The sequence below is a fragment of the Chroicocephalus ridibundus genome, chromosome 3 (assembly GCF_963924245.1).
Source record: "Chroicocephalus ridibundus chromosome 3, bChrRid1.1, whole genome shotgun sequence".
Lineage (NCBI taxonomy): Eukaryota > Metazoa > Chordata > Aves > Charadriiformes > Laridae > Chroicocephalus > Chroicocephalus ridibundus.
The window spans coordinates 52,679,384-52,704,882 of record NC_086286.1 but is presented as its reverse complement, the minus strand read 5'-3'; the positions used below and the strand labels follow the sequence as shown (position 1 = coordinate 52,704,882).

The 25,499-nt window shown below is 39.9% G+C and overlaps 1 long non-coding RNA gene across 2 annotated transcripts in view; it reads right to left on the bottom strand.

Moving 5' to 3' along the window:
• The window catches only part of LOC134513859 (uncharacterized), a 115,920-nt gene extending 90,708 nt beyond the window's left edge, over positions 1–25,212 (bottom strand). For both annotated transcript variants that reach the window (XR_010070526.1, XR_010070527.1), the window contains exon 1: positions 24,974–25,212. This is a non-coding gene — a long non-coding RNA (uncharacterized LOC134513859). The remainder of the gene's footprint in view (positions 1–24,973) is intronic.
• Positions 25,213–25,499: the final 287 nt, after the last annotated feature.

The window sequence follows — 25,499 nt, the reverse complement described above, 5'->3', positions numbered from 1 at the left end:
CATGGAAAAGATTTGCCAGGGGAGATTAAGATAACTGGTTTTGACATTAAAAAGTAGGATTTAAGTTGTAAAGCCCCACATGAATTCAGAATAAGCTTGTCCTCTCTATAACGCAAAAGGGAGAAAGCCTCTTTTATTCTGCAGTCTTACAGTAAGTCACACCCATTTTGGGAATGACATTTAGTCTTGCTAGATAAACATTATTGAAGTATGTTGAATTTTTGTTAGCTTTATTTTGTTCAGTAAAGATTTTCTGCTAAAGTCTGCAGGATTTTTAAATCTTCGAGACTAAGTGTGAGCAATCTTGAAATTACTGCTACATCTACAGAGAGTATATGCCAGCTGTTTTCAACTGGAGAGCAGATTGCAGTAAAATCTCCTACAGTGCTCATAATCTCAAAAGCGAGCACAAAATAATCATTCTCACCTGTCCTTGCTGTTCCCAGAGAAAAGCCTGGAGACAAGGGGAAAACAGGAAAAAAAAGAATTTCAGTAAGGAGGGGACACAATCTGCATGTAGCTATCAAAAGAAGAAGGGAGAAATCAAGAGGTATTTGTCCACTGAAAGGATTCCAAGGTAACAAATACTGGGCAAAGCGACAAACAGCTATAGCTGGAGCGAAAAAAAGATATTCAGTTACTAACTTTATTAAAAGATTCAGTTTCCAATATGAAGGAAATTCTTCAAGGAAATGCCTACACTGTACACGACAATTCAGCAAAGAGGTGCCCTACATCACCTATGTGATCAAATGCGCTTTAGAAATACTAGTCTTTTAAGAAAGAAGACCACTCCTGACAGTATGGATTTATTTATATACACACATTTCTCGAATAGGTCCATACAGAGATCCAAGATTCTGAGCAACAGAACCACGGTATCTAAGCCAGCTCACACAGGATGGCCAGCGCAGACATCTCAGGCTAACTCATCCTGCCAACAAGGCGTTGCGCCCCACAAAACCTCACGGGACCACAATGGATAGCAAAAGTAGAAAAGACCAACAAAACAAGCTCCCTCAGTGGCAGGAACCACTTAAGCTAGAATAGCAAGAGCAGGGCACACAGCAGGGAGGGGAGGAAGAAGTTTGAGGTATTGAGGCAAAAAGGGGCTAAAGTATATCTTTCCATACATTGCAAAAATCAAAGTGTAAAAACTGTTAATGTCATTGATTGTCAGGAATTAAGACAAAACTTAACTTGCAGCGTGGAGTGTTCATTAGGTGACCACATTTCTATTCCACTAGGAAGGGTGAATCTGCATTACTAATCCTGAAATTATAACTCAAACATTATTCTTGTCACTCTCTTAATGTTATTCCTGTCACTGTCTTAACATTATTCTTGTCACTCTCTTCAGACCTGAAGCACTAATTTTCCACATCAAAACGTTTTAATAGATGATGCGTTACTGGAAAAGATGAAAGAATATAACATGCATTAAAGAAAACAATATTTTAATAAGCTTTTAATGATAATTAGTCAAAAGTACTTTTAAACAACTGTCATATAAGATCTGTATCTGCTTATTCTCTGAGTAATTGGGTTTTTTTGTTGTTGTTAAAGAAACAGAAAAACAACCCTATAATTCTCTTACTGCAAGTAGCAAACTTACATGGGACACTGCCAACACCCAACACTAATGTTTCCTTTATAAGTATACCCTTAATCAAATAAACCAATCCTAATTCAGAGTATCAACATACCTCGGAATTACTGGGAATTGTAATCACAAAGTGTTCTTGTAATTTTATGCCTTTTGACTACTGTAATAATGCAGAAAAAGTGTTGGTTTTCATGTTAACTGAGAAACCTTGACTAAGGAGGAAAGAATAATGTCAAAAAGGTAAAACTGATGGATGCTTTCCTTTGTTGTCTGTCCATACACATGAATTCATGACTTGGTGGACACATGGCATATACTCATAATCAGTACAGCCTTAGTACTGTTCAGAAAGGACATGACCTGAAAATATTATCGATACAGTTGTTCTAGGCCTCACAGAATTAGCTAGAAATACTGAACTATAAAACGTGGAACTTTTATTGCACGTGTTCAAATATATATAAAAAAAAATCAATGTTAAAGAAATCCAATAAAATTGCTTTTAGATTATAACATCTTTCACAGTAGAAAGAAAACAAAACAAAAACATACAGCCAATTACCCTTGTGAATTATCATCTGCAGAAAATAGATGGTAAAAAGTCCCCATAACAGGAAAAATTGGTTGGATCTCTTTTAAAGGTGTCAAAGGAGAACGACAAGAGCTTTCTTTGTTTTTACAGTTCTACCTCAATCCCCCCAAGCTTTGCGGTCTCCCTCCAGACCCCTATCAATGAATGTTGTTGAAATCAGTCTGTTTAAAAGATAGGTTGAGCCATTTTCACATTGACTTATATAAAGCCATTTTTCTGTTTTATTAGTCACATTAGCATTCTATTGCCCTTTAAATGTCACAAGTTCAAGAGCATAGCTGTGCATATCCTGGAAATATTCCTGTTTGATGTAATAAAACAGAAAGCTACAATTTCCTGGGACAGATAAGGTGACAAAAAAAGAGGGAAACGAACAGGGCATAACAGCATAGAGTAAAACAACAGGCAGTAAAGCAAGATTCTTTCCAAGTGAAGGAGGAGCATGAGTGTTACAGGGAGCAGAGATTTAGAAAGGCTTGTTTGCATTGTCTCTATCGAAACGTGTGAAACAGCTGATGAACATGCCACTGGCTCTAGCTTACAGAAAGGAAGAAAAATGACACTGCAGTTTGTTCAGACATATTCCCTAACCTAGCAGGTACATTTACAAAGCTAAATTGTACATTGTGACTACTCTCATTTATTAGCGGTGATTTATTTCAAAGCAGAAACTTGCAAAATTCCCTGTCTGCGTGTTATCTAACCTAAAACATTGTCAGGGTTATCAAGGGCAATGTGAAAATCACAAACTGGTTCGTGAAGATCAAATGAATTTTGAAGTCTGCAGGATCTGATCCTCTTCTGCCAATGGCACTGGAGGTTTGGGGTTTTTAAAAAAAAAAAAAAAAGAAAACAAAACAAAACAAAAAACCGAAAAAAAGAGGAGAAATCTAGAAGTGTGCTAAAGAGAAGATACAAGACATTGAAAAATAGTATGGCAAAACCAAAGTAGTTAACCTTATACTGCGAATTTCTCATGTTGGAACACCACTATGTTATTGGAGCTGCATTATGACTCCCCTGGTTTAAGTACCATCTAAGGCAGACAAGCCTGCAGCTAACAGCAGTTTCGTGCTTAGAACAGGGTACATGTGGCTTGAAAATATCACCTGAATCACCAAGTCACAAGGAAATCGATGTACAATGAAAGTTTTGGGAAAAACTTTCCATTAAAACATCGTCCCCACATGTTACCACAGCCCACACTACACCACTCACCACCTCCTGGCAAATAAAAGGCTCGTTATTGTGGCTTTTGCACATTTACTGCAATGGGCTACAGGAAGCCACAATTCTGTTTCTGTTGCCAAGTGTCCCCACAACTACAACCAACTTGCTAGATAAAGTTATCAAATTACCTTAAGAAGAAAATATGCCCCATGGTACAAAGCCGGGCAAACTCTTCTTCCGCCCTCCCTCCCCTCCACTCCAGTAACTGCTGCCAAGTTCATGAAGGAGAAAGCCACGTACACCCACCAGGATGCACGTAACGTGAGGACTTATACATCTACATAACCATTCAACATAACCATTTAAACTTTGTCTGTTACAAACATGTCACCTGAACTGCATCCACACCAACAAACTCACGGTGGCTTCAGTGCTCTCCTCCTCCCATAGCGCAAACGGAAGTCTATTCATATTTTGTCAGGGTGTCACAGGCACCGTTGGCTCCCTGGTGGCTGGGGCTCCCCACAGGGGTCCATTGGGGCAGGGCCCAGTCCTGTGACACAGCCACTCACCAAGCAGAGATAGGTCTCCTCATACCCCTGGTCTTGCCAAGAGCCCTGCAAGCCAAAACCTCAAAGGCAACATTGGTGCAGCCTTTGTGCTACAACCATGCAGCAGTTCCCCACTCAGCATCTTCAAGGATGGGGCACGCTTTGGCCCCCAAATGTGACTGTACGCACAGAACTTCTTCTGTGGGAACTTCACCTGGCAGGTCTCCCAGACATTAGAGACAGAGGGGGACAGGGGGTGAGGACAGCTGCCGCAAATATCAGCGCTCAGAAATCCTGCACCTGTGGATATAGCTGCCTTCTCCAGCACAATCTGCATGATATCTGCTGTTAGGTTCAGGGGGAAACACATGACTGACTGATACTCTGAAGATCCAGTTACGGCTCTGGCAGCACAGGGACGCCAGCAAAGGAGAGGGCTTTACATCCTGCTCCCAGCAACAAGGATGTTTACTCAAATGCAAGCAAGATCTTGTAGTACCTGCTTAGTATTCCTACCTTCTCTTCCAGCTGGCAGGTTGTCGCCACACTCCTGAGGGTACAGCAGGGCTGCAGACGGCTGCATAAGAATGCTAAGGCATGGGGCTCTTTCTGTGCCTGACGTAGCAGTCCCCAGGAGGATGAATAAAAGAAGTCACTTGGGTTTCCCCTTGGGGTTTCTCTGACCCAGCAGGACCTCAAACCTCCATGCCTAAATTTGGCCCTGGGAACAGCCTCAACACTGTATTTAGGCAGTGCAAGTGAGCAGACCATCTGGAAGCTGTTGTGTATCATCTTGTCACAGTAAATGATGGAGTAGCTCAAGGCTGAGAAACACAACTTCCAGTCATGTCTTCTGATTTAGACTGTCCTGATCCAGACCTGGTTTACATATAGCACAGAGCACCTTAATGAGTCCAGCACAATCCTGAATGAATACCTGGTCTCAGCTCTTCTGCACATGTTCTCTTCCTATGTATGCTTCAACTCCAGCTTACAAAAAAATTGGATGCAAGTGTCTTCTAAGAAATTATATAAATATTTCCATGCATGGTGCCCCTTGGAAAGTTCCTTCTCTTCCCTTGAAGCTGTGATGGCTCTTCCCTTGCAGTCTGTCAGGTTTACAACTAGAGTACTAAAAATGTGCTCCCAGGAACTGTTAAATCCACTCATCAGATGCAGTACAGCAATTCTAGTCAAAGCTGACTGTCCTTCTGGAACTGACAGCCCGCACAATTCATCCTCTGTGATAGACACAGATTGCTTTCTTTGTGAGAGCAGCTCCTCTCTCTGAACTAGCACACAAATCCCACACCTTTCATTCAAATTGCTCCAGAAACCACATCCTAGAGTGTCTTCCTGCAAGTTCTGTTGGCAGTTCTTCCCTCCCTCTGTTGTTTCAAAATCCAGGGAGAGGACTTTAGGCAGAACTATATTCAAGTATTTTTCCAAGCTATAGAAATCATGCATTGTTTATGCTGCATGTTAAATCAATGTGCTAGGGAACACCCACCATCTTGTTCCAGAAAACTATTGTTCCACTTATCCATTTCTGCATTTTCGGGGGAATAGGACATTTCTGACAAAGACTTTTATCTCCCTCATTTACAGTAGGTATGTTTCTTCTTTATCTAGTTTAAAGAGCTATTTTAAGCTCATCCATACTGAAGTACACTAGAAAAGCCAACAACACAGATATACTTTGTTTTCCCACATTTTCAAAATTTTCAAAAAGTTGTGTTTTCCATAACACTAAGATCACCCACTATACTTTAGTTCAGTCACATTTTCATGACTTTTTGTTTTTGTTGATCTATCCTTATGAAGAAAAAGGACCAAACTGTGGAAGCCTTATATTTGTATTCCACTGCAATAATGCAGAAGTTGTCCTACCAGCTCAGGGTAGACATCCATCTGGTCCACAGTTCTGCCTCTAGTATGGCTAGAGAAGAGAGTAAAATCAGAAAGCACAGCTAGATGTTTCTCAGAGCACCTCCCCACATCCCAGCAACTAGAAAAGAACAAATAGAAAAAAGCAAGAAAGAATACTCCCTCTGGGGTGAACTTCTTCAGCTCTTAATTTGTGTATGAGCAGCATGCCCAAATGTAAACTGGGTGGTTACTATGCCTGCTTGTCATCTTTCACAAATTTAATCAGGGGTCTGCATTACCTGTTCTAGATCATGTATCCTTTCACCACTCACTATCCTCTTCCTGGGTGCAAGGAAATCAAGGTCACTTTTAGTCCTTTTTGTGCAATACCTGTTCTGAGCTGTTCCCCAAAATTAGAGCACTTTCTCAGAGACCTCTATGTTCCTGTGCCAATACCAACCTTTCCCCAAAATCAGCCTCCTAACCTGCTTCCTCTTATGGGCCAGAACATTACCTGGAATAATTTCAGTGTTTCAGGTTTACCTCAACACCTCTCTTACTCTCCCATCCTTCTCTAGCTCTCCTAGCATTAGCTCCCTATGCAAGGAGATCCTTGGAAAGCAGATTAAATTAGGGGAAAAGCTTACTCTGGTCCTTACCTCTCTTACAAGGCAAGCAAAGGCTGAAAGAAAGGCTAGTCCTCTAACATAAGTCCCTGACTACCTACCAGAGCAAAGAGTACCAAACAGCCTGGTAGAAACATAGTAATTCAACATGAACACAAGGAACACATTCTCTAGGCTTATGCAATTGAAAATCATCCCAGCATAAAAGGTGATTTTTAAAACCTTCATTACTCCTCACTCAACAGAAAATTTGAAAAGCGGGTCAGGTATCCCATTTTCTTTTATATACTTGGTATTTTCCGTTCAGAGGTGCAACAAAAACAAGCTTGCTGTTACTGGAAACATTAGAAGGTCCCAACATCTCTGCTTCCACACTGTCACTGTCAGGGTTTGCAGCAGTGATGTTCTCCTTAGCTTCTGAAGAACAAGAGCATAATCCCTAAATTGCACATGCTCTTTGACTTTTGTAGTTCCCTAGAAAGTTAGAGGGTTTTAGGTGCCTTTGGCCCATGACACAGCCCGAGGCTGGATACAGCATTAGAAGCAGTAACCCTTTGACAGCACAACTGGGGCAGGCTGCTGTGAGGAGAAGCCAGCATTTTCATCGCCTCTCCTTTACCCTGCATTGTAGTTTTGTCCACATTCAATTTTCCAAAAAAAGAAGAAGGAAGAGCTTACATATGACCAAGGAAGGCTGATTAAAATAAGATTTTTTAAAAAATAATAATAATAAAAAGGCTGCTATTACCATTACATTTTCCAGCTGGTCATGATGCGGAATAGAAGTGTCACAGAAAAATCTACTTTTCCTGTAGCTAAGCAGTAAAGACACTTGGTGCATCACAATGCAGAGCTGAAGATGCGATTTTCCTGGAATGGGATGTTTTGTTGATCTGAATATCTCCTCTGGGATCAGCTAATTTCTGCTAATAAGAGACAGCCCCAGAATGAGGCTTGTGACAGCATTGGGGTAGATTGGGAGATGAGGGAAGAAGCAGGGGATGAATGCTCAGCTATTAAAAGCCAAGCTCTAATCTGATTCTTCTGTGTTTACGAAAAGAGCAAGTGAAAGCTGATGCACCCCCTAAGAAGGCAAGCACTGTCATCACTGACCTTAGTGGGTGATTTGTGCATGCCCATTGCAACACAGGCTCTTATGCCGCTCTCTGGCAGCAGAGAGACTGTTCATCATCATCTGGTGGCTTTAGTGGAACAAGACAAAGCTCCCCCCTCCTTCCCCCACGTTGCTCAGAAGCCAGGACGTGCCGCCTCAGGAGCTAGCTCTGATTGGTACTGTAATGTACTGGATATAACTAGGTCCTGTTTGCATCCCTGCCCTTGAATGGATGTAATGTCAGCTGTGATCATGGGCTTATTATGCCAAACATATCGAGCTGTCCTGCAAAACAGGCATTTTGCTTTACTGACACCACGTGGAGAGACTGCTGCTTCTTTGATAACAATGGCCTGCAACTGTGGACCTGTGGTCCTCAGCCAGAGCCAGGACCCTGTCTCATTTGCACTCAGCTGACATTGCAAACTAGGGAGCCAGATAATGGCTCCCTGCCCCCTCCCACCTCCTGCAAAAACAGTACCCGTACCTCAGCAAGAGAACTACAACAAGGAGCAAGCAGCACACAAGCAGGGCTGTGGTGGCTTTACAGCCAGCAATTCTTCCTTTACGTGATGGTGTTCTGAGGAGGGTGGGGTCTATCGTCCAAACTATAAGTTACACAAATCCATCCTACAATAGCCAGATCCTTAGTTGATTGCCAAGATTGAGGGCATAAAAAGGACAAATTTTACATCTACTGTGCCCTGAGCATAGAGTAATAAAGAACCAAGTCTATAGGACCACATATGCTTGCTGTGGCTGCAGTTACAAGCTCTCCATAATATTGCCATACGTTTGTCTCTTTGCAGACACCACTTGGTAGCTTTCTCATAGCTCAGACAATGTTTAATGTCAGAAGCCTTGGGCATATGTAAGAATTCCTTTAAAGCCTTGTATGAAAGAATATAGAAGGTGAAAAAAATATATTTACTTTCAAAAACAGTTTTCTGCCTCTTTTCTTAAAAAAAAAGAAAAAAGGAAAATATTTTTCTCATAGGCTTTAGTAAGCACAATATTGATTAAGAATCATGCCATGTTTATATGTGAAGCAGAGTATGACAGAACAGGCAGAAAATAATCTTTACATTGTTGTATAGAAGTTGTTCATTTTCATCACTGGCATACAAAGGGTAAAGATAATGAGTAAGGGTAGCTGAGAACTTGACATAAAATAGCTATTAATTTTGAATATTTGGTATCTCTAATTAGAGAGATTTCAACATGCACACTTGATGAGAGCTGTATAAAATTAACAGCAAGAGAAAATCCTCTGCATTTTGCTAATGGCACCAGACTGCTTGAAATATACAGGTCAGTTGTAACTGATGGGCTCTCATTTCCTTTAATACAGCAAAATAAATCCCGTGCATTTGTAAATTCTACATTTCATAAAGTCAGAACAAATCAAAATGAGCCCTTGCTGTCCTCCATCAGCTTTCTCCAATCCAATACTTCTTTTACTTTATCCTCCTTTCTTTCACAGATATGCTTTTCTTTTCTCCCTAAGAAATCTAAATTGAGAGCTTAAGATATCCCATATATTTGATTTTTTTAAAAAAGTAATTGAAGTTTCAGGCAGTGAAGCCAAGGGTATAAACACATCTGAAACTCATGACCAGACTATTCTTTCAATATTAAAACCATATTTTTAAAGTCCTTCACATGACTAAGCTGTGAATCCAGAATCTTGTTATACACAGCCCTACATTTCAAGTAACAGAAGGATGCTGAGTGACACTTTCTGTACAAGAATTCCACAAGTCACATTGTACAATGCAGTTGTTATTCTTAGACAAACAGCAGGGCTTTTATTATAAAATACTTTAAAATGCATTGCAGTGACGAAGACAGAAACTCCTGGTCCTCATTATACCTTATTACTCATTCAACTGCTATAGAAATACACTTTCACAAATACTGGTGCTAAGTTTATTCAGAGGAATATTTTCACTCGTAGTCACACAAGCATCTTTCTCTTTCCATTCCTTCTATTTCAGGCTGTGATCTTACCAGAAACTTCAGGGCAAACAGGACCATGACCAGCCCCAGCTCCAAATAAACACCAGAATTTAAATGCCATAGAGCCCTCTGCAGAACCTGATTAATCCTCTCCAGAACCTGGTTAATAGGGAGTACATGTAAATTCACTGAATTCAGTGGAAATAACATTTTAGATGAGAACAGCCTCTCCAAGTACTAGGACAGAGCTGTAAGCTAGCTCAAAGACAGCTCCTAAACCATTTCTTCCAATAGGATGTTGAATGGGATTACACTCCTAAACCTGCACTTCTGCTACATTGCACCTCATGTAAAAGTTGTAGTAATTTACTGTTACACAAAAGAAATGTAAAACGCTCATAAAACAGATCTGCAAGGGAGGTTCAAGACAGTAAGGTTTTGAATAAAGGATGACATTCAGGCCTAAAAAACATTCAGCAATTAAAACAGGTGCAGATTGTCCAGATATAGGGAAGACTATAATACACAGTTATAGCACTGCTATGAATAAGATAATCAAAACAGTACCTTCAAAGGCAATCCTCTCCACAAACAATTGTCTCCCTGGGGAAAGGATGAGATTAAAAAGCAAATAAAAAAATGCTACTCGTGTGACACAAATCATGTTGCTTAATGAACTCAGATATTCTGAATAATACAGTCATCCAAGAGCCTACCTAAATCAGAACCATCTGACAATCTGACCAGAAAAAATAGAAGATTGTATTTTGAACTACTGGCGTGGGAATAGCATGTGACACACCACCATTAATTTGTATTAATTACAGCATTGTTTGGGACTCACGCATGATGGAGAACACTTTATTCTGCAAGTGGAGTGCCAAACTCAACATGAAATATTTCATCCTGATTTTCTCTGAAAGAACAGTCAGACTTTTTGTTAGATCAGAGTCTCTTACATTGAAAATTCTGCTACCATAATAAATGCTATTTGGAAAAACAAAAAGAACAAGAAACAAAAGAAAACCCCAAGCATACAATAACAACCACAAAAAAAAAAAAAAAAACCTGACCAGTACTACAGTTAAACAGAGTACAGTCACTGAAGGGTCTTTATGTAGATGGATCCTTAACTTAAATCTGACCTCAGATTTTGATCACCTGAAGGTAAGCTTAACATATTATCACCCTAAAATGCACTCAACTTCTACTTTAAATCTTCTTATTTTGATTAGACTGTAATTCTGCAGAAAGTCCCTAAACCCAAGAAAGGAAAAAGCAAAAGTATACACATGAAAGGCGTTAAGCAAATAGATGTTCCAAGGGCAGACTGAAAGCCTAACCTAAGAACAAGTACAAAGCAACACTTTAACTTAAGTAGCTTCATCCAAGTAGCCCTATATTTAGAGAATGTTCCAAGTTTTCAGGAAAGATGCATTATATTGTGAAATACTGTTCATTGTTTAATAAAGGTGATACCATATAAAGATGATGCATGAGGGAATAATTTGCAAAGATGTCAGACACCAGAGATTTGGATCACCAGCTGGTGAGCCGAGCCTCGTTAGTGTCCCTCTCTCCACTACTCCCAATTCTGAGAAACTGGTCAAAATGCATGTTCCAGAAATTGGATGAAGCCTTTGTGTCCTCAGGGACAATGCTTTATTCACCTGCAGCTGATATAAGACCTATTTATAGACAGACATTATAATACAGATACCTCCACCAGAAGAGAAAGCACAACTTTTTGAGGTAGCAAATGAGATTAAGGAGTGGTAAAGCTGAAAAAGGTTACTTTTCCTGACCTTTCGTGCAGGTCTAACTGTCTTAATGGATTCACAGGCTGTGGCAGATTGGCTATAAACACTTAATCCCAGACTCCCTTACCATCACAAGGGAAAACATCTTCCCAGACTTGCTGAAGAATTAACTAGTGGTATAAAGAAAAAAAAAAATTAAAAAAAAGAGATAGGAAAATCAAATCATGCAATAGACTTGTAAACCAAATATTTGAGTGATAAGGAGGGATCTGGCTGGTTAAACGATAAGCAGCTGTAAAAGCACCTGAAGAGGGGAGTTATCTGCAGGAGTTTGAGGCAGGGACAAAAGACACTACAAAAAGAAAGAGGGATAGAACTTTAAAAAAAAAAAAAAAAAGCTGGAATACAGATTAGTGAATTTCCGTAAGAACTCATTGGGTGCAATTCTCGCTTCCCTGAGGTTTTTTATAGAAGCAACTAAGGATCAAGTTTATCATTACATACAAAATGATGTTAATTTTAACAAACTTATACCTGAACTTGAGCTACAGCTCCTTGCCCTTCTAGTGCCACCCTCCTCATCCAGCTTTTTGACCCCCAGCCACCACTCAGTCCAAAGATTGCCCATCTAGCAGTCTGAGGGAGGACTGCAGGTACTTTTCTGTAGCAAATGCTACTGTTCAAGATGAAAGGTTTGGAGGATCTTTTGGGAAGGGAAAAATTGAATAAAACAGTAATTTAGAAAGTTATAAGTCTGACATTAAGCCCGAGTTAATGCTACGGCCCGCAACAGTGTATATTACTGTAAAGGAAACAAAATGTAAGGGTACATATTGCATTGGTGGTTTTACTATTTAACTTCAATGATTAAATTGCCTCATGTCTAGTATGCTTTGTTCATGGTTATAATTGTCAAGTGAACTTAATTCACAGACTTCTTTCATCTCCAGGGCTTACTCCATGTCTGTGCTGATGCAATTATCTTCATACTGTGCTCCTTTTCTTGCATGGCTATTGTTATATATGTCCTTTGAAAGCCACAGACAGCACCAACCTCTAGACAAAAAAAAAAAAAAAAGTATAACAAAAAAGCCTAAACATCCTAACATTGTTGACAAAATGTCCACATTCAGCTTAATGCTCATAAGCTTTCTTGCAACAGTAAAATATTTCTGAGTGGTGGCAGAGGTGATTTTTAATACAGAGCCAATTGTTAGCAAGAGTTCAATAAAACACTCAAGCTTTCCATTTCCAAGGCAGGATCATAAAATATGCCAACAATGAATAAGCAGAGCTACAGAGCAGATCAACGGCTAGGTTTCTCAGAGGGTACCATACAGCTTGGAGGAGGCATCAGCTAACCTTGTCTGAAGATATGGTCTAGAATTTAAAGATTAACATTTTCTAACTTGGTAAATTTGCAGGCCCTGATCAGCAATATTAACTGAAAGCCATCAGCTGGTGATATGAAAGACAATGTTCAGCATTATATTTGTCAAAAGCATGCCTTTGGCTAAATCCTTGAGAAATTCTGCTACTAGTAATAATGCCATACAACTCTGTAGCTCTGCCACACATACCAGGGAGAATGATCTGCCTAAGTACCTACAAGGACTTGACAAGCATAAGGCTATAGCAACTGCTGAATGCTGAATTAGAAGTTTCCTGAACATTTCAAATAGCTATGCAGACCTCTATTTACTTCTGCCTTCACCCTAAAGCTGTGCAACAACAACAGCAAAACTAACAAAACTTCTTATCTGTCAACAGAAGATTTCCTGGACTTTCCCTTCCCCTTACCAATACTACAGCAGCATAGCACTACATGATTTATCTGTACCTGGTAAGACAACAACCACAGCTGACCCTCTGACTGAAAAACAGACTGCTCATTACAGCAGCTGTATGAGAAGAAATTTATGTTCCAGGGTGACAGACTTGAATGTCCCACAGCAATGACAGCTTTCTGTTTTCCCACAGCGATTATCTGTGCAAAGAGGCTATGTCTGCAAAGAGAAGCTCAAAATCAGAGAGCCCTCCCAGAAACAAAATGGCAATGATTTACTCATTTTTTCACTCTGTCCAAAGCAATCCATTTTCTCTGCAGACAAGGATGAAGCTATAAACCCATGAAGATTACTTAGAACATCTCATATATGAAATCTAGTGTGGTTAGAAAGTCACATGCAATAATTTTAGTAACAAGCGTACCTACGCTTGCTAAATCAAAGGTTATTCAATCAAACACAGATGTAGAATTATTTTGGCAACATCCTGGATCCAGAACACCAGATGCAAGTTTTAATAATTTAAAAAAAAAAAAAAAAAGTAACCACCCACACAGGGTTGTCTCTTTTTATGTTTGTCTCTCTTCATTCCTGTACTCAGTCCAGCTAGGATGGAGTTAGCTTTCCTCATACTAGCCCATATAGTGCTGTGATTTGCACTTCTCGGTAGAACAGCGTTGACAACCCACCCATGCTTTGGCTACTGCTGTGCAGTGCTCACACGGCATTCAAGGTTGTCTCTCTAACCCCACACACACCTGCAAAGGCCAGTGGGCTGGGGGTGGGCAAGAGGTTGGGAGAGGACACAGCCAGGACAGCTGACCCAAACTGACCAAAGGGATATTCCACACCATATAAAGTCATGCTAAGCAATAAAAGCTAAGAGAAAGGTGGGGGGTGGGCAGTGGAGAGGGGAGCATTTGTTATTAAGGCTTTCATCTTCCCAAGCAGCTGCTACACATACTGAAGCCTTGCTTCCCAGAAAGCGGCTGGACACTGCCTGCTGATGCGAAGTAGAAAATAAATCTTATTTTTGCTTTGCTTCCACACACAGCCTTTGCATTATTTTTTTTTTTTTTACCATCCATTAAACTTCCTTTATCTCAGCTGACAGGTTTTTTCATCTTATTTTCTTTCCCTATCCTGCTGAGGAGGGGGGAGTGAGAGAGTGGCTTGGTAGGCACCTGGCAGCCAGACAAGGTTAATCCACCAGTCTTTTTTGGTGTTTAAAGTAGGTGCCCAATTCAAAGATACACATGTAGTAAAAGGTCATTGTTTCATGCAACCTGGACACAAAATGTATGTATATTGACTATTCAGAAGACTACATAATGCTTGTATTTTTATTTAAGAAAATATTTCAATTCCCCATTCTTGGCTTTGCACTTTCCTTCTCTTTTCTAACAGCAGCAAGAGCAGTTCTGCTCCATACAGGGCAAGATTCAGGAGCAAATTATTTTGTCAGGAAGAAACAGTGTGTTGTACAGAATTTAAATACAGATGTATCCTGAAAAGTTACTTTAAAGTAACATTATGGGACTCTGTGTATAGTGTGCCCTGTTTATTGCATATCAGATTTCCTCAGCTGTTTACTGTCAGACCTGAAATGCATTTTGGGCTCTGCTCTACCAGACCCCCATCCATTCTGTAAGGGATGCTCTGCCCCAGCCCTCGGCTACACTGGGCATCCCAATGGCTTCCTCTGGGGATTGTATTTCTACCTTGACATTTGGTGTAGATGCAGGACAGTTATGCTTTTCGCTCACAAACATGAAACGTCACTCCAGAACGTTCAGCTCAGCATAACTTTAAGCATAAATCACTAGAATCAGTAGACCTAGATGCTCCTCCACAGTATGGATGTTTTTCCACATTGGTGTCTTCGCATTTAAACACTAGCTGTAATGCTGTTGAATATAAGTCATACCATAAATAATGACACCAGTATGGAAGGAAACTGAGACAAATGCAGAGATACAAGGTTAACCGTCCTTCGTGGAAGAAACACTTTTTGCTTCACACTGAAAACTCATGGTAAAAGGAAGAACCAACAAGAGCAATGCTATATTTCTCAAAGTATCAGGCAGTAGTCAGTCTTGAAAGTTAATCTGAGATCAACAGCTTTCTACTCAAAGTCATTAAAACAATTTTCTTTCATACATTTGTTGTGTTCCTTAAGCTTATCCTGACTGCCTTTACTAGTCTACAAAAAGAACTGTCATAGCTCTTTCACAAATGTATCACTTACTCCTCTTCAGACTTGCATGACTTGCTGTAGATTTCACAAAAAGGCAAAAGGCTGCAAAGCCTGGAAGAGCAGCTTTAAAAACAAACAAACTGATAATTGCACAAAACAATTCAAAATGGCATTTTATAAGAGAGGGAAAAAGGGAGTCTCTTGTCTCGTCAAAGGCTAATATTGGAGCATTACCTTTTCACTTGCTCAGTCTAAGCATGCAATCAAAATATTTTGGGTTTTTTATAGTCATTTGGTGGTATCAGAAAAGAATCTTCAATTACAGTCGTTTGGGCTCAAGATATTATAACACTGATAAAAGCAAATACTTTGAACACCATAACACTATTCTCAAAATAGGAAAAAGAAAATTCTAGACTTACAAAGCATTCAAAAACCAGTCATTAAATGGGGAAGTGGTGCTTTGAGCAAATGATATCTGCAAAGCATTTGATTGTGCAGCGCTATTCACTCAAGTCCTAATGTAACAAACCTGGAAGAATGAAACATGATTTCAACTGAATACCCTCCTTCCTCCACACTTCAATGATTGTGTCAGTATCTTTTCCTCTTGTCACCTCTGTGGTTGCCTATAGAGATTTAAGCAGATGTAGTACAGTGCATTTCCATGCAGAACATCTGATTTTAAGGGCTAGGATTTTTAAGCCAAGGAGCTTAATGGAATTTAAAACAACAAAGTTTCTATCTCACATTCACAGTTTATGCTATTCAGTTGGTAATGAAACATCAACATGAATTCACTCAGCTGTAGAGCAATCAAAGAAGCCTTATAAATGAGAGGGAAAGCCCTTTCTAGAGAGGTGAACTACAAATGAACTTAGGACTAACTCAATTTCATTAGCAGCAAAGCATACAGATGAGATACTCAAAGTTCAAGAGGAAACTCACTACACTACCGAAAAGCTAACTAATTACTTTTTTTATTTCACATTTCCACAATGTACACAGCTGCTCTGCGAAGGTGGATCCAGTTTGGCTACGACCAACATCTGTGCTCACACCATGCTAACAGCCCTCTAAATCTTGCTTAGTAACACCAAGAAGCTGCAGGTTCTCAAAATGGAGCAGAACGTCTTCCAAACCTTCATGTATGTACAGAAGCAGTTCTCCCAGTACTAGAGATCATTACTGGAAACTAGGAGATGAAGTAAGCACCTAGAGGCAAGGTATTGAAATTCTTGCTTTTGGGAGAACATTGGGTTTCCAGAGTGAAAGCAGGAAGTTACAATCAGCACCCAATCTATGCTAATATGTTAGTTTAGAAGACCAAGTCAAGTAAATGAATGAATAAACTTGTTCCCTTTGTAGGAAACCGGTAGGAAATTGGTACATCTGAACTCTTGATCACTTTCTAGAGTTTAGGTACTGAAAGTCAGAACTAGATGAATCCTTTTCTTCAATCAGGTCCCTTCAAGTCTCCAGAACAAAACAAACCAAAATAGAAATAACTTTTTAAACCACAGGTACTGTAAGAAAAGGAGAAGACACTACCATTGCCCGTCATTCATATAACAGCTTTTCCCAGATGTTTTGGATCAAAAGACCAGAGTAAACCTTCAAAACTTATCTCAGATAAAGGCAAGTTAACTGGCCAATAAGTGACATGCTTTTAACACTCACCTAGTTTCCACTTCAAGGATTCTTTCTCTTCGGTATCATGCTTTTTTTTTTTTTTCATGGAAATTACAAAAACAATCTTGAGCTACAAACCAGAAACAATGTCTTCCCAATCCCAGCCTACAAGCCTTACTTTAAGCATTTTCTTCTTTTTCTCCAGTATTGCACAAAAGACTCTCTACAGAACACAGCTTGTATTTCCCACATCTCATGAATATCTAGACACACGATGACAGAGCCACAGCCCTGCTCTACAGCCCCCTCCTCCTGAACAATTTGGTCCAGTTTCTTGCAGGAGAGGGAAAGGCCTCTGAAGATTTCCGGGGCTGCATTTTTACTGTGGGCTGTGAAGAGGCAGAAGCGAGCTCTTAGTATTGAGCAACTGCCTAGTGATTGTTAAAAGATGATCAGTTGAGAATCAGGTTTAAAACGCATTACAGAATTAATAGGCGAGACACCAAACCTTGGGCATATCTTATCTCGACAAGTGTGCCACCTCCGGATGAGACTGATGAACACAGAGTATGGCCTGGCCCAGCATAACAGAAAGTTGGAGCAAACCCTAGCCGGGACTGAGTGGCACAGGGCAGCCCTTTCTGCCTCAGCTGCAGCCACCACCGTAAGGCTACACCAGGGTCATGCGTGGAAGTGAAAAGGTCAGAACCAGGCAGGCATCAAGACCGAGGCAGGAGAAACAGTCGTTTTCTTCCCAGGGCCTCACAGCCAAAGTGTGGAGTTAGAGGCCAATTTAATTTGTTTCAATGTAGCAGAGCCCTCTAGTCAACAAGGTAATCCTCAATCTTTTGTCTCTTCCTTTGTAAAGCCTTTTGATGTCTCCTGAATCCAATACTGAGTATGGCCTTTAATCACAACCCTTTTAAATTCATTTCTTCTGAAACCCAAAGCAGAATGTAAAGTGAATTTGTTACAAACAATCTGCCTTTGAAGAAGGTTCAAGACAACGATGATTATTATACAATTGTATGAGTCTGTTACTGACTAGTAAATGGAAAACTCTTCACTGGAGAGCTACTACTAAGCTTTTACAGGTAGGAACACAGAGATAAAATTTAAGAGTAATGTAATCATGGATAATACTATACCTTAACTGGCAAATACTGTATAGATCTAGTCACCTTTCTGGTTTTTTTTTTTTTTTTGAGGGTTGAGTTACTTTTTAAAATATATTTGTATTTAAGTCTTCATTCCTTGAGAACAGCTTTTTGAGATGGCTACTAATTAAATAATTGGAATAATCAACTACCTACTTAATCCAATTTAGAAAATTATACTTGATTTTGAAAAAAGACAGAAAGCAAGCAAAAACATGAAAAGGCCATTAGAGTAACCTGTTAGGGCCAGTCTTTCTAAAGGTCCTTTGCCTCAAGAGCACTGATTTCACAGGATACGTACAAACCTAAACATCTTTTAAAAAAAATGGAGACTATTTTGGAGACTACCTCAGAAGGTTCAGGTGAGCATCAAAAAATTATGAATACACAGTAACTACACTGAGTTCAGCAGTTATTTTTGCTTTAGCATGAATGTGATAGAGCAGATGTTGACGCTTTTCCAGACGTCTCCTGCATATGGCCCTTGAAATAGCTTTAAAACATTCAGAGATAGATGAAAGTCTTCCATACAAATATTTCATTCTACATTAACCATTAAATGAAGGGTTCCCATGCAGCAGAACTAGTTAAAGTTATTCTGAAGGTTAGTTTGGGGGTGGGGAGAGGGCACAAAACCCCATGGAGATGGCATAATACTTTCCCTGACAGCTTGTACTCTGAAGATCTGGCTGGTGGAGAAATAAGGAAGCAGAAACTAAGCACAGAAACAGCAAGAACTCCCTGAGATGAGGCCTTCTGGGGATAAATAGAAAGTGAGAGCAGTTGGCTGAAGCAAGATTACAGGGTCTGAACAGGTGTAGCAATGCAGAGAACAATATAGACAAGTGACCTCCACAAATCCGTGCTATTCTGCACATGAAAATGAGCCAGAGCCTCAGAGAAGACTTCCTCTCTGCCCCTATTAGGTGACCCAAGAAGACAGCGCTGATGCCTAGTACCCACCACAGCAACAAGCATTGCAGGACCCCCATGTAGATTCAGCTGCTAGAGTGAAAACAGAGATGAGGTCTCCTTGAACCCCCAGACAAGAAGTTCATGCAGGAGCTAGACTGTGAAGCCATTGAGAGCCAGCAGCAAAGTTTAGACCCACGCTGAGACTACAGCAATACACAAACACCAGATTACAAGGTGGGCACAAGTGTCCAGGAAATAGAAAATGGGGCTGGGGAGGCTTGGACTGGACTGCTTTTATGCATAAAGATGTCAGCAGAGTCTCTTCCCTGAAAGAAATCTGGAAACAGGAGGTATTCAAATGGCTCTGGTTGTGTCGTTTTGGAATATGTCCTGTGCTAACCAAAGCTTAGCATGGCCAGACACTTGAAGACGCTATCTCATCACATTGTGTCATTTCTACTTCTAGTTGTGGCCAGAATGAAGATGTGCAGAGAAATGTGACAGAGGAAATCAAACCAACACGCAGAATTATCCCTCAGTTCCTCCACAGATGTAAGGTGAGTCACATCATAGGATGAGAGAGTCCAGTCAGACTTCATCCATCTGTACAACTTCTGTTCCAGGCACTTCTTTCTCAGCATGAAGGTATAAATTTCTAAGCAGCTTCTAACAAATTATGAAAGACAGGATTGTTTTCTAGAGGATTAACCTAATAGCAAAAAATGTAGACTAACTGTAGGTATGCACAAACAAGTATATTGTTTTAATCGCAAGCAGCTTGATAGCTATGAAGTACTATAGAGAGGCAATAAAGGGGCAAAAAAGAATCCATAACACGAAGCTGTACTATGCCTGCTTTGACAAAAACTGCCTCAGAGCACATAAATGACTCTTAGGAAGCAGCGACCACTACCATATATTTTGGAAGTAGAAGGATTGACACTTTTTCATAGAGCCCAACCATTCATTTATCATGCAAGTCTACTGCAACACTAAACACGATGCTGGGCCAGCCTGCAATATTTTTAATATCATAAACGGCTCCTGCACAGATTAACACAAAACAGTAAAATCACTTCAGTGGAGCCACTCTGAACAACCACAATAAAACCTCTGTTCATGCAAATCTGCAACTTGTGAATCAACGAGATACTTTGCCTTTTAGAACCACTTAGTAGCAACTCCACATAACTGATTGACATCGTGTATCGGGGCAAAATCCACTATGAGCTCTCAGGAATCTCTGTGTAGGTTGCTTTGCAGCTTCACGAGGCTTTATGTCTCAATAAGTAATAACAATACGGAAGCAGGAGGAGGGAAGACACATTGATGGATATCTGTGAACGAATAGTGAAACGGTGGTTTACTTGTCATTTACCAAAGGCATAGGCCCATCTTGCTAGCCCTGCTCTATCCAGCACTGTTAGGATCAATTCGATAGAGAAACATGCAGTGCAATAAAAGCACAAGTGTCAACACGTAATCTTTCAACAATCCCAACCCCACAGCAACATCAGCAGAAGTTTTAATAATTGTGAACTATTTCGGTATATATTTAGACTCTAGCTTGGAAATGAGTATTACGTCAGATGACCGTTCTGGCAAATGCAGTATAAAACCTGGCATATCTGTAAATAAATACCATCCCTGATGCTCGCATTTGCCTCAGAATACCAAGCAGCACTCTTTCTCCCATGGCACCAAAAATGAAGCACAAAGCTAGTGAAACAGCTTAGCCATTATAAAAAGGAGGAGATAGAAAATAATGTTGGTCATTCAGATAATATTTGAAAATCGAGGTTCTGATTGCCAAGCTATTAAAGGAAAGCTGACCTCTTTCTGCTTAGCAACCTAAAAGTAGTCACTTTTCAGCAGCTGTCTGACACTCAATTTTTTTATTTTTTTTTTATTTAAACAAGGTTGTACTGCACAATCTGTGAAGTTGCTATGCAGGAAATGAAAAAAGTGGGGTTTGCTCTGGGTATTAACTTTTTGCACTGAAATGTATTCAGTATTCGCCACTATTGATTCCACTCTTTCAGAGCATCAATGACGGCGCCAGAAGTTTATACGTCTTACTCATAAGTGAAATCTATGTTGAATGTCAGTAAAAACTACTCTTTATGCCCAAAAAGGTATGGGAGAAACTTAATACAGCAAGGAAAAAAGCACAGCAAAGGAGCTCTTCCACCTTGGCTGGAAAAAAGAAAAAAAAACCACAACCAAACAAATCCCAAACATTTTCTCAAGACATATTCTTGTTTTGCTCCCCAGATTCAAAGTAGAGTTGTCTTGAAATAAACCATAAAATGAAGATTTCAGCTCAGTTTACACTATCCTCCAGTAGACACTTACCTCAGGTAGACACTTCATTTTTCAGGACTGGGCACTATGAAGGGAGAAATCAAGATAGATGGTGGTAAATGAGAAGCTAGTTATCCTGATGAAAGGTCTGAGAGAATCACAGCTGTAAGCAACTGCGACCCTTGACATTTTCTGTGTAGAGACAGTATTCAGAGAATAAAGGCATATTATACACAGATCCTTCCTGAGTCTTAACACTGACCACTCTGCTACTGTTTCTGCTTATAGGTTCATAACACCAACACCTTGGGTTTGTAGAGGCAATACTGTGGATTTTAATTGTAAGGAGGAGAGAGCATTCAGCAGAAGTTCACTTTGTGATGTCAGCAGCTAGATTTTGACAGTGCTTTCTGCACCTACAAATTTTGCCGTAACTTGTCACTTGCATAATTCATGCAGAATTGGAGAACAGAATCAGTGGATGATGACAAGAGTATGAATAAACTTATTTTCTCACAATTTCCTTATATAAAAAAAGAAATATAAGGGCAGGAGGAGGAAACAAAGGGAAAAAAATAAAATACCAACACACAAATCAGAAGCAGGTAGGCCATTTCTCAAGAAATTAATAAATATTTGAAAGATGATATGGTTTCCATCAGGCCATGTTACTGACCCATTTTAGAAGGGGAATAGGAGGCCCAAGGAACTGGTAGTGGATTTCAGGTCTTCTGCTTTGTCTGAATAGAGCCTGCAGGCTATGTAAAGCTAGGAAGTTACTATTTTCCACCTATTTTCTACTGTTGTGAAATGAACAGATAGCCCAAGTCAGCCCTGTAGCACACTAGAGTATGAATCACAGAAGCTACAATTACAAGCCACATTAATTGGCAGATTAACAATCCAGTCGGCCCTTACCCAAACAGGCATAGTTACATACTCTTTTAAACTTTAGTAGCAGGCCCCTTTGCGTACAACATGTAAGGAAGCATGAAGAATTTTCCATTGCAGTGCATTATGCTATGTCTACTCAGAGAGTTCACAGTCAAACTTTTAAAATCCAGTATTTTTATTAATACAAAAACAGACGTTACTCTCTCTACTACTGCCCTATACTGGAGGAACCATAAATGTCTAAAAGCCATCAATGGAAGATTTTTTCAGAGCAAGCCCCAAAGCAGTATACAGTATGGAGTTGGGAAGACCTTCTACATAGATGGAGCTTTTACAGAGAAACTGTTGTAAATTTAATCTAATCTACCCCCAAGTCTGCTCAGGGACATCATGGAACCCTAGGAATGACTTAAAAGACCCCTAAATATCATCTTTCCCTACAGACTGCGTGCTTCCTCCTTGCAGCTGGATCTCTAAGAGGAAAAGCATTCTTTCCCTGTAGGTGATCTTTACTTCTTACCTTCAATTAAGGAGCATGGAAAGAACAGTGAAAGAATTATTCTCACTGTAAAGATGTTTGATACATGGAGTATAGTTCAGAGACTGAAATTTATTTCCTAGCCCTAGCAATCAGAGCAACAGAGGCTGCAAGAGTCAATAAAACACAAGACCCAGCTCTAATTTCACTTGCTCCACTTAAACAAAGGTATAACTCTGTCTCCCTTTCTCCCAATTTACTTCACTGTTGAAGTAAAAATATTGACTGCAGAAAAAAAATCTAGAGAGAGACTATAAACAAAACTAGCCATTGAAAGGAAAAACAAATGGTTGAGAAATTATTTCTGATGTCATTTTAAATGAGTGAGAAAGTCAGAGCTCTGCTGAAGCTAACTAGATAGTCAGATAATCTGCAGCAGAGAAGACCCTAAGCATACGTGTTTGGCTAAGGATGAGGTAGTAAGTTTGTCTGATGCTTGTGACTAAACAAAATACAGATAAGTTTTACTGTTCCTTTTTCAGTCTTTGAGAGGCAACAACATCCGTTTCAGACAGCTTCATACGCTATTTCACAGCGATACACTTTCAAAAGACCTCGTGGAATAACTCCGCTGCTGGCTCCACTGCAAAAGGACAATGATAAACTGTACAAAAACTTCCCTAAAAAGTTATCCAGCAAAAATTTGGCTGGCTTGGGAGGACTGGTTTAGGAGACAGGCATCTCTATCGATATGTGAAGTCTACTGCAATGCTCATTACCAGCTACGCCTGTGCAGTGGCGGGAAACACATTGCCTTTCAAAGTTTTTGTATTCCAAAGAAAAACCAACATAATTTCAGCTCAGGTAGAATCTCTGGTTTCAAAAGGCTTATTGCCTCACTGTTTCTGAGTCATGTTATTATGAAATGTCTTTCCACATATAGAATTTTCAAAGCATCCATCACATGCACAATAAGTGTCAGATTTAGTATCCAAGTGAATTAGTTATTCATCAGTGGAGAAGGCTTTTCCAATCAAAACCCTTTGTCCATCTCTTTCTATAATAAGCATAATGGGCTACTCTTACTTCCAGCTCATCCCACTCCCACTTCCTCCTAACCCTTGGCAGAGCTGCCTGCAACGCTAGCATGGAGAGCTCTGAAGATGATGACATCTGGGAAAACCTGAAAAGCAGAGGGAGATGGAAATATTTAACAACAGCAGCTGCATCCCATTCAGCTGGCTTGTCAAAGTACATCCTGATTGGAATAAATTACATCTCAGCCTCTGAACACTGGAGGGGAAACAAGGTGTTTACAACATAACACCTTGTTGGATCAATTCCAAACTGTGACATATGTCACACAAAGTTGCCTTGATGGAGCTAAGCACAGGTTTCTTTCCAAAGTTGAAATCAGCACATTAGCATTAAAATGTTGATCGTCGTTTTGAATGACAGCATCATCACATTAGCACATAATCAACATAACCTTGTAGAGAAATGCAAGATTGTGTTGATGCAAGAGGGGGATACATCTTGAGGAAATGTGTTAATACTTAAAACTGAATAAAGCCTACAGAAAACTATCAAATTCCCCAGATAAGATACCAATTACATTTTCCTCAGCTTCTATAAAATGGTCACTCGTTAGGGAAATGGTTTTTGGAAAACAAACAAACAAAAACTTCCATTGCATTGGTACAATAAGGATTTAGACAGTACATACTTCAGGTATTTCATAGTCACACCAAATAGCTGCATCTGCTCCACAAGAAAAATACTTTTTCTAGTGACAGAAAATTTAAGAGTTGGAAAGGAGAGAGAAGAATGTCATGGAGTCTTCATTTCAGTAGATTTCTTGCACAGCAGCACTAAGGTTATAGCATTAACCAAAGATGATGTAACGAAACAGAGGGTCAGGTCCTAACCCCAAGTCACAGGAACTTATATGCCTTTAACAAACAACATGAGCCAACACTGAAAAATCATTTTCCGTCTTCCCTATGCCCACATGAGACATATATCTGGTAATTTTGGGGCCCAAATGAAATTTGCTGGAGGATGTGACAAAGGTGACATTAAGCAAATGAAAATCAATAGCACCAAAAAAAAGAAATTTAAGGAGGTTTTTTTTCATTTGTTCATTTATCGTAATAATTGCAGAATTGTCTTTCTAATTGCAGAATTTTAATACTAATGATTATTTGTTCCAGGGTGACATCCTGCATGCAGTCCAACTTCCTCAGTTTTGAAGGGCATCCCATGGCTGAGGCTGCCATCTTCCAGCAGTGCACAGGTTTCACCAATACCCTTTCCCAACAGGTAGTTAAGATTATGCAGTAATGAGTGGTTTTGTACTTACTCAGTGTCCAGGAGGCAGCCTCTGCTAAACAGGGATAGTTTTGTCACCAGTCCTTTCAATCCTTAGCTCAGTTATTGCAGAAAGGAAAATTCCTCTCACTTTAAATGGCAGGTTATGGCAATTACACTCCTGTGTCCCCCTCTCCCAGTATCACTCAGACCAGCTTAATAGTCAACCTCCCACTCTCTTTCTGGATCCCAAGCATTATCAAGAGTAAAACAGAGCCCCTGACCTAACCCTTTCACTTCACCTTCATCATTGGGTTGCTTGCTTCATTTACAGATAGGCAGCTGAATAAATCTATTGAGCTGTCTGCATTTAAGCAGAAAATGACACTGATTGTCACTAAATATAATGAGTGCCGTATGTATGTTTCATTGGAACCACAAGCTCAAATTAGCCTGTCAGAATTTGACTGTACCCTGATGCCAGCCTGTCAAGTGACACAATTAGCTCAAGAGAATAAAGAAAAGGCTTGTCAAAGCCATCAAGGCTTTCCACTCGCCCAAGTCCCATCCCTTTGCTC